Source organism: Solanum dulcamara, chromosome 10, assembly GCF_947179165.1.
Source record: "Solanum dulcamara chromosome 10, daSolDulc1.2, whole genome shotgun sequence".
In the NCBI taxonomy this organism is placed as follows: domain Eukaryota; kingdom Viridiplantae; phylum Streptophyta; class Magnoliopsida; order Solanales; family Solanaceae; genus Solanum; species Solanum dulcamara.
The window spans coordinates 22,500,405-22,513,359 of record NC_077246.1 but is presented as its reverse complement, the minus strand read 5'-3'; the positions used below and the strand labels follow the sequence as shown (position 1 = coordinate 22,513,359).

At 34.5% G+C, this 12,955-nt stretch overlaps 1 pseudogene across 1 annotated transcript; it reads right to left on the bottom strand.

Moving 5' to 3' along the window:
* Positions 1–399: 399 nt before the first annotated feature.
* LOC129870286 (polypyrimidine tract-binding protein homolog 3-like) lies at positions 400–9,851 on the bottom strand (annotated as a pseudogene). The gene is made up of 15 exons (XR_008762064.1): positions 9,727–9,851; positions 9,183–9,247; positions 8,239–8,310; positions 8,073–8,149; positions 7,842–7,923; positions 6,296–6,419; positions 5,941–6,005; positions 5,788–5,837; positions 5,629–5,670; positions 5,433–5,484; positions 5,277–5,325; positions 5,181–5,194; positions 1,493–1,600; positions 1,226–1,369; positions 400–947 (listed from the first exon to the last, which is right to left on the bottom strand). The product of XR_008762064.1 is annotated as a polypyrimidine tract-binding protein homolog 3-like (transcript).
* Between the last annotated feature and the right edge of the window lie 3,104 nt (positions 9,852–12,955).

The following is a 12,955-nucleotide window of genomic DNA, read 5'->3' as shown; positions in this document are numbered from 1 at the left end:
TATCCTCAAATCTACGGTCATATCCTCAATAAGCAATAGGTGTCAATATCCGATCAAATCACCTCTCCAATACTTTTCAGCCTACCTCTACCACTCCTAAGACACACCATAGCCAACCTCACAACTCCTCACTCGGACATTTATACATCCCCACTTCATATATCTGAACAATCTCAACCTCACCTCTCATCTTGTCCACCACAAAGGTCGCTCTTACCTTACCGAATATCTTTGTTCCTAATTCTCTCCTAATAGGCCCCTACATCCATCTCAACATCCTCATTTCCACTACGCTCATAATCTCAACATGCAACTCCCCATATAACATAGTGAAGATTGAACGACAGTAATCAGAGATAGAGGAAGAGCAATATGCTCAAGCACTGCCAACATGCTCGATGCAGAAAGAAAATAAAGTATAAGCACTAGTAGAGGGAAAAAGAGTACATAAGGCAGCAGAAACTAAAACCACAAATCAGTGAAAGCACATTACATCGTTGTCAGTATTGTGTATACAATGGCATTGACTCCTTACTGATCCTATCACAAAAGGCTTCTCAGATGCTCTGTAACTGAGAAAATGAAATCCGGATGGTTGAGCTACCAAGAGATGTAGCATTTTTGCATACGAGTGCCTCAGTTGCCTGCTCCTCCTTTTCAAAAAGAACAAGAGCCTGCTGTTTGCCATTCATCTCAAAAAGCTTACTATTGATGATGGGACCATGCTCCTCCAAATGTGCCATAATCTCTGCCTCTGTTACGTCCTGGGGTAAGGAGGATAGGTGGATCATCTTGGTAGGGGAGCAGCAGTACCTATAGTTCTTAGCAGCATTACGGTTAAAGCGGTTGAGATTTGAATTTGAGTACTCATGTGTGTCCGGTCCTGTAGTAATATTGGGATGCTTTGAGAAGTTGACTTCCAGACGCTTTTCAAATAACATGGCACCCTATATCCAAATCCAGGGGAGGAAATTGACAGAAGCTTCAGTATAATGCATAATCGTAGAGACTAAAAGGAAGTAAAAGATAAGGGCTAATGTAAAGTGAGACAATTGAGAATAGTAAACCATCGACATAATTCAGATGTTCATGTGAAGGAAAAGTAGAAGCAGAGAAGTTATTGGATGCTTCAAAAGGTATCTAGATAGCTGATACCAAGTGGAACAAATCAAAATAACCTCCCAAGTCCAAACAAAACAGATCCGGAAGAGAATATCAACCAGACCTTCAAAAAGTGAACAGCAAGCTCGGCTTGGAACCCATCACCCATCTGAACCAGAGCATGATCTGGTTTATTGCGCAGAATCTTAATGCTTACAATATTTCCATAAAGGGAGCACAGATTAAAAAGTTTGTCCTCATTTATTCTCTGCGAATAGGAAAAAAAATCAGAAGAAAATATCAAGATAGTAGAGTGACATTTAGAAGTAATAAAATTATAAAGAGAAAAAATCTTATGGTATTCATACTAGGATAAAGAACAGAAGCTTACATCTGAATTTAAATTAGAAACAAGAATAGTACATCTGTCATTTGTCCCGCTTATTCCAGGTGGCAAACCACCAGCAAACGCAGCAGCAATTGCTTCAGCATTTCCCATCTACTTGAACAATGTGAAAACAAACTTAGAAGTGCTTCTTACTGCTACTACTTGGGGGGGGGGGGGGGTAGCATCATGGGTAAACTCTATATTATGTTATAGGTACAGATACGAACAAGATGGAAATCATTGCAGAACCACAACTTAGGGATAAAAGAAGACGTAAAAAATAGTTGGTATGATTATCTCATTAAGGCTTGTATTGGAAGATGAGACAATTAATATCATCAGTTGCCTGAGCTGCAAAAAATGAAAACTAAATTTTGAGAAGATAGACACAGATTCTAAATGACGAACAAATCTTTATTAGGGAAGATCTAAATGGTCATGTCGTTAGATACAGCGATGGTTTCGACCAAATATGAGGATATTGTTATTGTTCTAGGAATGATGAAGGAAAGGATATCTTACAGTTTGCTTTAAGAGTACATGTTACGAAGGTATCATACCTGCAACATTTAAGAGTACATATAATATAACCATAGTCAAATAGACTTTTGAAAAGGCCAAAAGGTGTGATAGGACCACATGTAAGGACTACGAAGTTATACCATGAGAACCCATGATCACTCATCATAATTGGTGTCTTGACGTCAATTGAAGGAGTAAAGAGAAAAAAACGAGATGAGTTGCAAGCAATTCAAATACAGTAGTTGCCACTTAAGGTACAAACCAATTAGTGTTTTAGGAAAAAATAAGAGGGGGGAGCGTGGAACGTAGATGAGATGCATACATCTTGAGGAAGGAAATGTTAAGGTTGAATTAAGTAGCAAATTAATAGCCTGTTTGGCTTAGTTTATTTTAAACAGCTTATAAGTTATTTTCAGCTTATAAGCTGCTTTAGATAGTCTAAGCCAAACAGAACCAATAATTTTTTGGGGCTTATTTTAAGCACAGTGGCTTTAGGTTAGCCAGTCAAACACTCAAAAAAGTTGAAAACAACTTATAAGTCAATCCAAACGGGCTCTAAGTATTAGGTGTGTCTAGAATACTTAGGACCTTATCATAAAACAAAAAAAGGAACAGTTAGAACCTCAAACCATAAGAATCCTTGTGGTGGAATGTGGAGGCTCAAAGAGATATTAAAGCAAAAGGTTGTGTTATAGGAAGTTACCAAATATAAGAGAGTTAAGAGGGAAGAAAAGAAGGTAAGCATAGCGCAAGGAGAAGCCCTAATGGCTTGTACCCGCTAGGGACTCCGGAAGGGGAGAAAGAAACGTACAAATTAGGCGCGCCTAAGAAAGAAGATGAACAAGAACTTAAAACAAGATGAAGTATATTAAAGAGAATGAGATCAAGGAGATATCGAGAGGCTGTTTTGATCAATTCTTCAACTTGAATCACGATGATAACTTAAAATATCTACAACATCTATGCTTGATAGAAACTTAAGCTATACCATAGAATTAGGAAGTAAAGTATGGCAAGAAAAGTATGAGGATTAGAAAAGCTTGTGAACAAGATGTATCTTGATAGAGGTTTCGAAGTATCTTGGAGATGTTGTAGTATGATTTACCAAAATATCTAATACTACTAAGAAGTGGAAGGATGCCCAACAAGTGAAGAAAGAATGCCTTGATTTCAATATATAAGAGCAAATGAGAAATTCAAAATTTTGGAAACTATTGTTGGCATTAAGCTTATCAGCAATATAATGACGTTGGAAAAGAGACGGGGTAGACTTTGAAACAATATGTGAGTGACAAAGAAACAGTTTGAATTTATGCATCGCAGATTTGCAATGGAGATTATATTCTTGCTAAGAAAACTGATGAAAATATATAGCAAGAGGAAGGTTTGTTGACCTAGAGGAATCGTATGATAGTGCCATAAAAAGTCCGTTTTGGTGGGTGACGTAGAAGAAGAGAATTCTCTCTCTCTCTCTCTCTCTCTCTCTCTCTCTCTCTCTCTCTCTCTCTCTCTCTCTCTCTCTCTATATATATATATATATATATATATATATATATATATATATATATATATATATACCAACAATGGTAGAAGATTCTTACAATCGTGGATTTACACCAGAGATGGGCAATTCGTTTACCCTAGTTATGGACGAGTTACCCAATGGTTATACAGGATGAGGTCCAATAGGAGATGCTATTTGTTGTGTTATAATTGACTAAACTAGCTATTTATTGTGTTATATTTGAATAAACTGGTGAAGGGTATCAGCCAAAAGCTTGAACTATTGAAAGCTACTCTAAAGAGTAAGGATTTAAGATTAGCAGAGGAAATATCAAATATATACACTGCAAATTTAGACAATATAAGAATGAGTAGACGTGAAATTAGATAGGATTGCGGTGCATAAACAAATCTTATTCAGATATCTAGGTTCATTGTTCCAGTAGAATGGTAAGATAAACGAAGCTATTACACATAAAATCAAAATATTGAAATGGAGAAGTGTTACTAGAGTGTTACTCCCTCTAATCCATATTAAGTGAATTGTTGGGACTTTTTTCATAGTTCAAAATAAGTGAATTATTCAAAGTTCAAGAAAATTGTTGGGACTTTTTTCCATATTTACACTTTCATTTGATGAGGTTCTTGACTACTTAACATTTTCTAAAAGATCAGTTTGGAAATAATCAAAAGGATAATAGTGGAAAGTAGACTTCAAATTATGTCCTTAAATATTTTTCGTAAAGGGTGTGCCACACCCCAACAATTCACTTAATATGGACCAGAGGGAGTATATGACAATGGAATACCTACCAAAGTGAAATGTAGATAGAACGTTGTAAAAATCAACAATGTAATATGAGATAATGTTGGGCTCCAAGACCCAACATATCCACAAGATAAGTGTCACAAAAACACGAATGGAAAGAATAGATGTGTGTCCTATATCAGATTAAGCAAGACTAGAAATAATCACTTTGACAGAAGATGCAAGAAGCACATATCAAGGAAAAGGCAAGAGAAGGTTTCTTAAGATGATTGGCCACATTCTCTATTGATCTCCAGATGCACCAATATTTAATATGAAACCATGGTGATTGATGATGCTAAACTAGGATAAGGTAGACCAAGGAAGTTGTCTCCGAAGACCTATGACCTCTTGGAATCTATGTAGGTTTAGCGAAAAATAGAGCACAATAGAAGAAACAAATTCATATAGGCAACACCAATTAGTTGGGATTGAATTTTAATAATGTGAGCACATTTACTAATGTTTGCCAGGAATCTTTTAGTCTTGCAAGAGATATAAATGACAAAACCTAACTAGTTTTGAATTGAGGTGTGATTGTAGAATTTGTTTAAACACGACAGACAGAGTGATAGATTTGGGTGGGGTTGGGGGTATGGGGGAGGGGGGTCATTAGAAGCAGAAAATGCAGCTCTGTCATCATTAATCATTTTTCACATACTATCTATTGTGCATAATGATGATAATAATAATCGATAAATACTTCATAAAAATTACCAATAACAAAAGATATTAACAGTACAGGGGAAAGAACAATTAATGTAAGGAGCAAAAGTGCGTTGACGTCACACTCAGCTACCCAGAGTAAATAAGTGCCAGATGTTTAAATACTTTAAAGAAGATGAGATAGATGCACACCTGAGGAAATCCACCTGGAAAACCAAAAAGAAGAATTACAGTAAGCAAACTAGAATAATATTTAGCATCGACTACAATAGGATATGCGGTGAGCACCTGGATGAGCTCCAGGACCTTGGAAGGAATACACGTCCCCATATCCTTGCTGTCACACGAAAAATATTCAAGTCAAACTCATGTTGAAAACACACTTCCCTAGTAATAATAAGACAAGACTTGACCAAAAAAAAATAATAGGACAAGACAAACTACTTGAGAAGATTTGCCCTTCTGTTCTGATGGTAGATTTGGGTTAGTGAAGTCCCTACTCAGAAATGTAAAAGCACAACATTAATATTATCCCAACGAAGCTGAAGATAAAAGCTTCTTTAATAAGGCATGGGGGAGGTGTTTTTTTTTTTTTTTTTTTTTGGGGGGGGGGGGTTCGAAATGGAATTGAACAAAATACCTTGAACGTTCATTATTGTAGTTCACTTGCAATTCATCTAGGCTGAATCACAAACAAATTTATGGTTAAGACATCCATCACAGTAAATGAGAGAAAATATGGAAACATTTGCATGCAGAGAAGAGAGTAACATAAATTTTAGATTGAGCTGAAACCTACTTAGAGAACTGTATGTCAAGCTGACAGCAGCCATCATATATATTACGCCCCTACGAGAAAATTGTATGCACTAAAGCTTATTTTATCTCAAATGATAAAACAACCTGAAAGGGCCCATATAAATCATGTGATCTTTATAAATCACAAACACACCTGAAGTGAGTTCCTTGCAGAAACAGCACTCTGTTGTAATTGATACTAGATTAAAGCTTGAAAACCTACGTTCATAGAAATATCATAAGAAACGAGAGTTACGCAAGATATGGCCAAGAATGCAAGCATAATTCTTAAAAGTTCAAATATACTCCATGAAACAATAGAGTAATAAGAACAAAACCAAAATGATTTACATCCATAAATTGGAGTCCTATGATACAACAAGAAATCCTCATTCCACTCTTGATCCTTCCATAAATTCCAAATAGTCTTAAATCCAAAACAAGAAACAAATCATGAACAAGTGAGAACATAGAGAGAGAGAAAGAGAGAGAAACTTGAAGGTGCTGACCAGCCGACTTCTGAAATGTGACAATCTTCTCTACAAATCCATGTGGAGAAAACACTTGATGCAGCACATCCACGGTTATAGGGTATAGCATGTGATGTATTGTGACTAAGAGAATTCGATTAGGCTGAGAGTCCAGAGAGAGCCGAACAGCAAAGCAGCATAGAGAGAAGAGAAGAAATGAATAGAGAGAAATAGATGACAGAAAGGAGAAAGAAGAACACAAAAGAAATGCTTCATCTTGGTTCAGCACTAAAAGAAAGGCATAAAGACAGATCACGAAGCAAGAGATAATGACAAAAGAGCAAGATAGTAAACAAGAGAATACAGAAAGGTATAACTATTGACTTTTACATTGTTAATCCAGTGCATAATCTTTATCATCCGTGTCATGTCTCCTAATTATTCATACAAAGTGACACTTCCAGAAATCTTTTGCGCCTTCTGGGAAAGTGTTGCATCAGGTAAAACTGAAAGAAGCAATCAGATTATTTTAAGAACAGCAATGATGTTTCTTCCTGCTTTTGGATATAGTCAGTCAGATCAATATGATGATTGGAGAGGATACTGGGAAGTAGGAAAACTGGTGGCTACGGTGGGCCCTCACATGCTTTAATAGAGCACCGTCACATGCTTTAATAGAACACAGTCATCTGATCCTTCCCATATCCCTCTTCTGATTACAGTTATCTTATGGATTCAGTAGCCTGCTTTCTCTTTCAAGTCATCAAGAGGTATTAACATTGCCTGTACAAAGAAGCCTACAGTTTTTAAAGAATTATACTGAAGTTCTGCACTGAAAGAATCAGTTTTCAAAAACAACATAGCATAGCCAACCCCCCCCCCCCACACACACACACGGCCAACCCCCCAAAAAATAGATTTGGCACAATGCAAGTAACAAGCCATTAGACTATTCTGCTTGTATGGCTAGTCAGCAAGACTTGAACACCTTTATCCGCATTGTAGAATTTTTATTAATAGACATTTGCAAGAGAAGAATCACTCAAGCAGCTTAAGGTAGTGAAATGTTGCAAGTCGAAGCTTATTAGTCTATCACATTAGTGTAATCATTGATTTCCATAATTTGCGCTAGACATCACATCATTCTAGTATTCTTTCTTAAAAGTTGTTGAGGTATGCTACTTGAGATTTTGGCATGTTCTCATTAGAGTCATCACATGCACAGAGATAGTCATTTCGCATCCCAATGAACTTCATTAATTATTTGTAAAAAACAAAATTAGCCTTAAACTACTCTTCATTCTTCAGTACCGCCGTCATAGAGCGAAAACTTCTGCTTAGATATTCTGTAGAATGAATAAATCATAGTAGCAACTCTCTTATCAAAAACAAAAAACAAACTCAATTTACCATGAAGCTGATAAATGCATGTCGGGATTAAAAAGAATAATAATATAAATACAGTTAGCTCGAACTCATGTCTTAGGGAGGACGGAAGAAATTCAGTAAATCACCCAGTACTGTATAGGACTAAGTTCAATATCAGTGATCCAAAAACCAACATTCAAAAAGGGACATCCCTGACCTCATCTCCACGGCCTTGTGCATTTTGATCCATAGTTGTCAGTTCTTGGTGAGATGAAAACTGAATGTAAACATTCCTCCCCCTATAGGACAAGAAAACAAGTCAAAATCAAGGTCCTACAGAACATACTGATAAGAACTGTGCAGCTTAAAGCTTGGAAAACACAGATGATTCAAAAAGTTTCACATAGAGTTCTCCAAACGGAATACTAGTTTCTCTCGTACATGGTACCTTATGCTGGGTTGAACATTTGAGTAGAATTGCAATGCCTTTACAGCTGAAGGTACATCTTGCATTTGCAAGAGGGCCTAAAGGCACAAATTACTAAAAAAAATTAGAACCAGTAATTTAATAAATTTATGAGGGTCATTCAGTGTGCAAGTATATAAAAAAACACCTGATTTTTTGCCCTAAGCATTACAAGTTTGGTAATGACGCCAAATGGTTGGAATAGTTGAAGCAAGTCATTCTGGAAAAGAACAAAAAATCAAACTCCTGTGCATATCAATTATTTTCCAACATGTCCATAGTTTTTGGGTACCTGGAGTTGGAGAAAGATCTAATTGATCCCAAATTAATGAATATAAAGGAAGTAATTCTCTCCATTTTCAGATCCAATGTTAAGTATTACTAAAGCAAAAAGAGTACCGCCCTTTCAGAAGAGATGAATAAACACTATCACTACAGAAGCCAGATCAATCCAAACTGATTGTCTTTCAAAACTCAGTCTAGGCCATAAACTAAGAGCTGAGAGGTAAAAAAACAGCAGTAACTTGACCTTCAAGAGATCTATAGACACTTCAGCTCCCCACACCCACATCCACACCACCCTGGGATGTGCCCCACGAAATATATTTTGATTGATTCACCTTTTCAAGAAGTTCAGAGAGGGGTATGGAACATACAGACTGAATTGTAAGAATGCACATAGCGACTTTCTTTCTGCATCTGTTTCACTATTTAATTTTTTTTCAAAACACCACTACATCAGATACCTTGCTCTTTGATTAAAGAATGTACATCACTTGTCAAAAAACAAAAAATAGAGAAAAGGTACTGTCTGTTTTATACATAGTTCTTTCTTCCCTGTGTATAAGGACTCAGGAGTAAAGCATTTTCATTTATACTAATTATATACATAGGAACTAAAGCTTAAAATGATGTAAAGGCAAGGATGTCAAACACTAAAAATACTTAATTCTTAATAACAAAGGCATTAACCGACAACAAAAACAGCTTGCTTACGAAAATTTGGAGCTCAAAGATCACACATAAAGTAGATACCTATCAAACAAAAACAACGGACACAACTAATCATTATGAAAGATCCTACAACTCTACCTCTGAGATCTCATGCCCCACATTGCGAACATGAACGACCTTTGAAGGATCAGACATTTTTTTACCTGAATCACAACAAAACACTTAAATGAATTGAAATATATAAACTACTAAAAGCATATCGCAGAGAGTGCTGAGGAATAATTAAGCACATACAAGACACAAATGTTGTGGATAAAAGGCTTCAGGAAAAGAAAGAAACCAGCACTTGCAGCAAACAACCGAACTTTTGTATCTTATTTTTTTTTAGTAATGGCATGTCAAAGAGGCATCTGTATAAGAAATTCAAACTATGCAAACAACCAAAACAGACATTCTGTATCAACAACATGAAATTAAGTGTAGACACGACATGGTAGCTCTAGTCTTCTTCCTTGGTAAAAAGGCTACTTAAAACTAAGGGAACATTGCTTTCCAACAATTTTGATCAGATTTTCCTACCCAGGAAAAAAGATTAGTGATTTAAACACACATGAAGAACTTCAGAGCAGTATAACTGAATTAACAGTAGAATAAAAGTGGATAAACTAAGCTTAGATCTAACCTTGAGAAAGGGAGAGAAGGGGGAAGGAGACTAGGGTTTGATGTACGACAATGGGGACTTCTCCTTTTTATTTTTTTCGTGAACCCTTTTCAATTATCATCACGTCGGATACAAACTTAAACCGACAGATATGATGTTATTATTTATTACACATTACACAAATAAAAAAAAGTCCCAATTTGTTGTCTTTTTACTAATCTTTACTTTTTAGCATCCCAATCCTTGCCATAGGTAATGATAAAAAAGTCCCAATTTGTTGTATTAAACAAGCCTCTTAGTATTCATTTAACCTTTTATAAATAATAATAATAAAAAATAAGCAGAACTTACATATAATTAATAATACTTCTAACTTTTAGATTTATCGGGGTTAAAGACAACTCTCTAACTTACCTTCAATCAAAATAGAATGAATTATTATAGTAAGTGTCTAGAGGTCTCAACATATCATAAGCTAGAAAGAAAAAAGAGTATTGTTCCCGAAATATGGAAACTCACCAAAGTAGCCTTTAAACGAAATCTCAACTAGCCACATGGAGAAGAACGAGGAGGAGCACTGATCCCTACATAATGATATCATGTAGCCAAAATAGTATGCGTTAGTACTTTGATTGTACTAAATATATGGGCATGCATGAACATTGAGGAAACATTAAAATATTTATATAATATGAAACATAATGCAATGCAAGCATAATCAATCATATAGATATCCTTTAAAATATTCATTTTATGGAAAGATGGTCATAACCGACATTTAAGATCATACGAGCTATTACATGGAATCCAACATAACCCGCTACATTGGCCGTGGAGAATATTTATCGGATAGAATTCCGTCAACTTCATTCATTTCTTTAACTTTAACTTTAAGAGCTTTCATGAATTCATTAGCCTAAGCCTACAAGGGCTCTTATGTTGGCACATAGTTAATGTGACAAGGGGTTACTACTGGGATTCCCTTATCGAATTCTACCTCAATGACCCATTAGGTGCTAAGTCAATCCCACGGAATAGTTTAATACTTCAAAATAGTCATAACATATAATTTGAGATTTCAAAATATCATATTCGGTAGAATATCTCATTAAAATATTCGGTGATTCAAATATGCAAGAATTGTCCCTATTGCATAAAGAATCCATCATTCATAGCATTTCATCATTCTTTTATTCATAAGACTTCCTTTTGGTCAAGACATTACTTTCATAAATATTCATTTGGAGTCAAAACTTTCAAGTTAAACTTCATTGAAAACATAATAAAATTAGGTAGGTTCAAATCACTTCAACTTTCAAACATGTATATAAATGAAATTATGTATAAATACTTTGAAATTCATCAAAAAAAATCATGTTTTAAATAATCCACCATGAATTTCCAGAACTTTTAAAGAGCTAAATAGATAAAATACTTGCAAACCATCAATTCATACATATGAAATTATTTTGCATCAAAATAGACCAACAATCATTAGTTTAATCGTGATTCATGCTATTAAATAGAAATAAGAATTACCCATAAGAAAATATTACTTGAAATCAAGAGATTTAGTTGAAAGAGTTTTGGACTCCATGTCTGGAAGAATCCATGGTTAAACACTCATATACCTTAGAGTAAAACTTGAAAAGAATTGGGTAAATAAACATAATCTATCATATACTCAAAATAATTTAAGCATGAGAGTGGAAGAAATACTCTCATTGAAGCCTTACATATGCTAATATAAGACAGGTAATTAAACTTCAAATACTTAATAATCTATGCATTTTGAATCATAATATGAAAACTCATAAAGTTTCATACGTGAATTAAATAGAAGACTTTGATAATTCATTTGGGCTTCATAGATGAAAGGATTCATGAATCAATACCCACATACCTTAGAGTAAAGCTTAAAAAAATAAATATAATTTATCATATAATCAAAATAATTTAGGCATGAGAGTGGAAGAAATACTCTCATTGAAGCCTTACATACGCTACTATAAGATATATAATTAAACTTCAAATACTTAATAATCTATGCATTTGGAACCATGATATGAAAACCCATAAAGTTTCATACTTAAATTAAATAAAAGACTTTGATAATTCATTTAGGGTTTCATGGATGAAAGAATCCATGAATCAATACCCATATACCTTAGAGTAAAGCTTAAAGAAAATAAACATAATTTATCATATAACCAAAATAATTTAGGCATGAGAGTGGAAGAAATACTCTCATTGAAGCTTTACATACCTGAAATCTGAAGTTTTACTCAGAATCAAAGGACTTAATGAACACTCTTGAATCCTAGCCTTTTCTCCTCTCCGGAGCATTTTGTGTACTACCCAAAATATATGAATCATTGGAATAGTATTTCTACACTACTAAGAACTAAACTATATTTTCAGAATGAGTAAAGAAGTGTATAGAGAGAAGAGTTGCTTGAGAAAGTTTGATGAACAAAATGATGAAATAAGATGGGTATTTATAGGTGTGAAGGAGAGACCTAACAATAATTAAAACAATTATAAAGAAAAATATGAAAATTTAATGGATGATTATGATGTCATTGGTGATGTCAAATAGATCTAGATCTTCTGTGGTTGGTAAGATGAATCTCTTTTTTACGGAATATCCTTTTTCAGAGCTATGTTTGAACAAGATAACTTCCTAATTAGATTTGATATTTTTATGAATTGTATCTATGGAAGTCTTCTTTCATTTCGTTCAAGAGTCAACTGATTTGGAGCAATCTACAGTGATATATGAATTTTCTTCTACAAACACTCCATTTTGCCACAACACCAGGTCTTGCAAAGATTAATTTATTTGTCTTACTTAGCCTCTGAATCTTAAGCTAAGGTCTACACAAAAGTTTTAGGTAATGATATTGGGGTTATTCAGAAATTTAAATCACCTAATATTGATCATCCTATAAAAAGTTATGTCATAATACAAAAGTAGTATCATTTTCATCGAGAATTGGAACATCATATACAATATTTTTAAGAGGTGTTACAATACGGGTCAGGGTGAAAACGAGAAAATAGATGAGTTGAAATTTAAATTTATCCAACGGAAAGATGACACATAATAATTAATAATGATAATAATAATTATAAAATAAAAGGTTGTTAGTTCTAAGGGTAGTAGTGGACCAAAAAGGTGGACTGAGGGTATTTTTAGCCCAATAGGTAAATAAGGGGTATATTTAAACTTTTTTGAATAGTTCAGGTG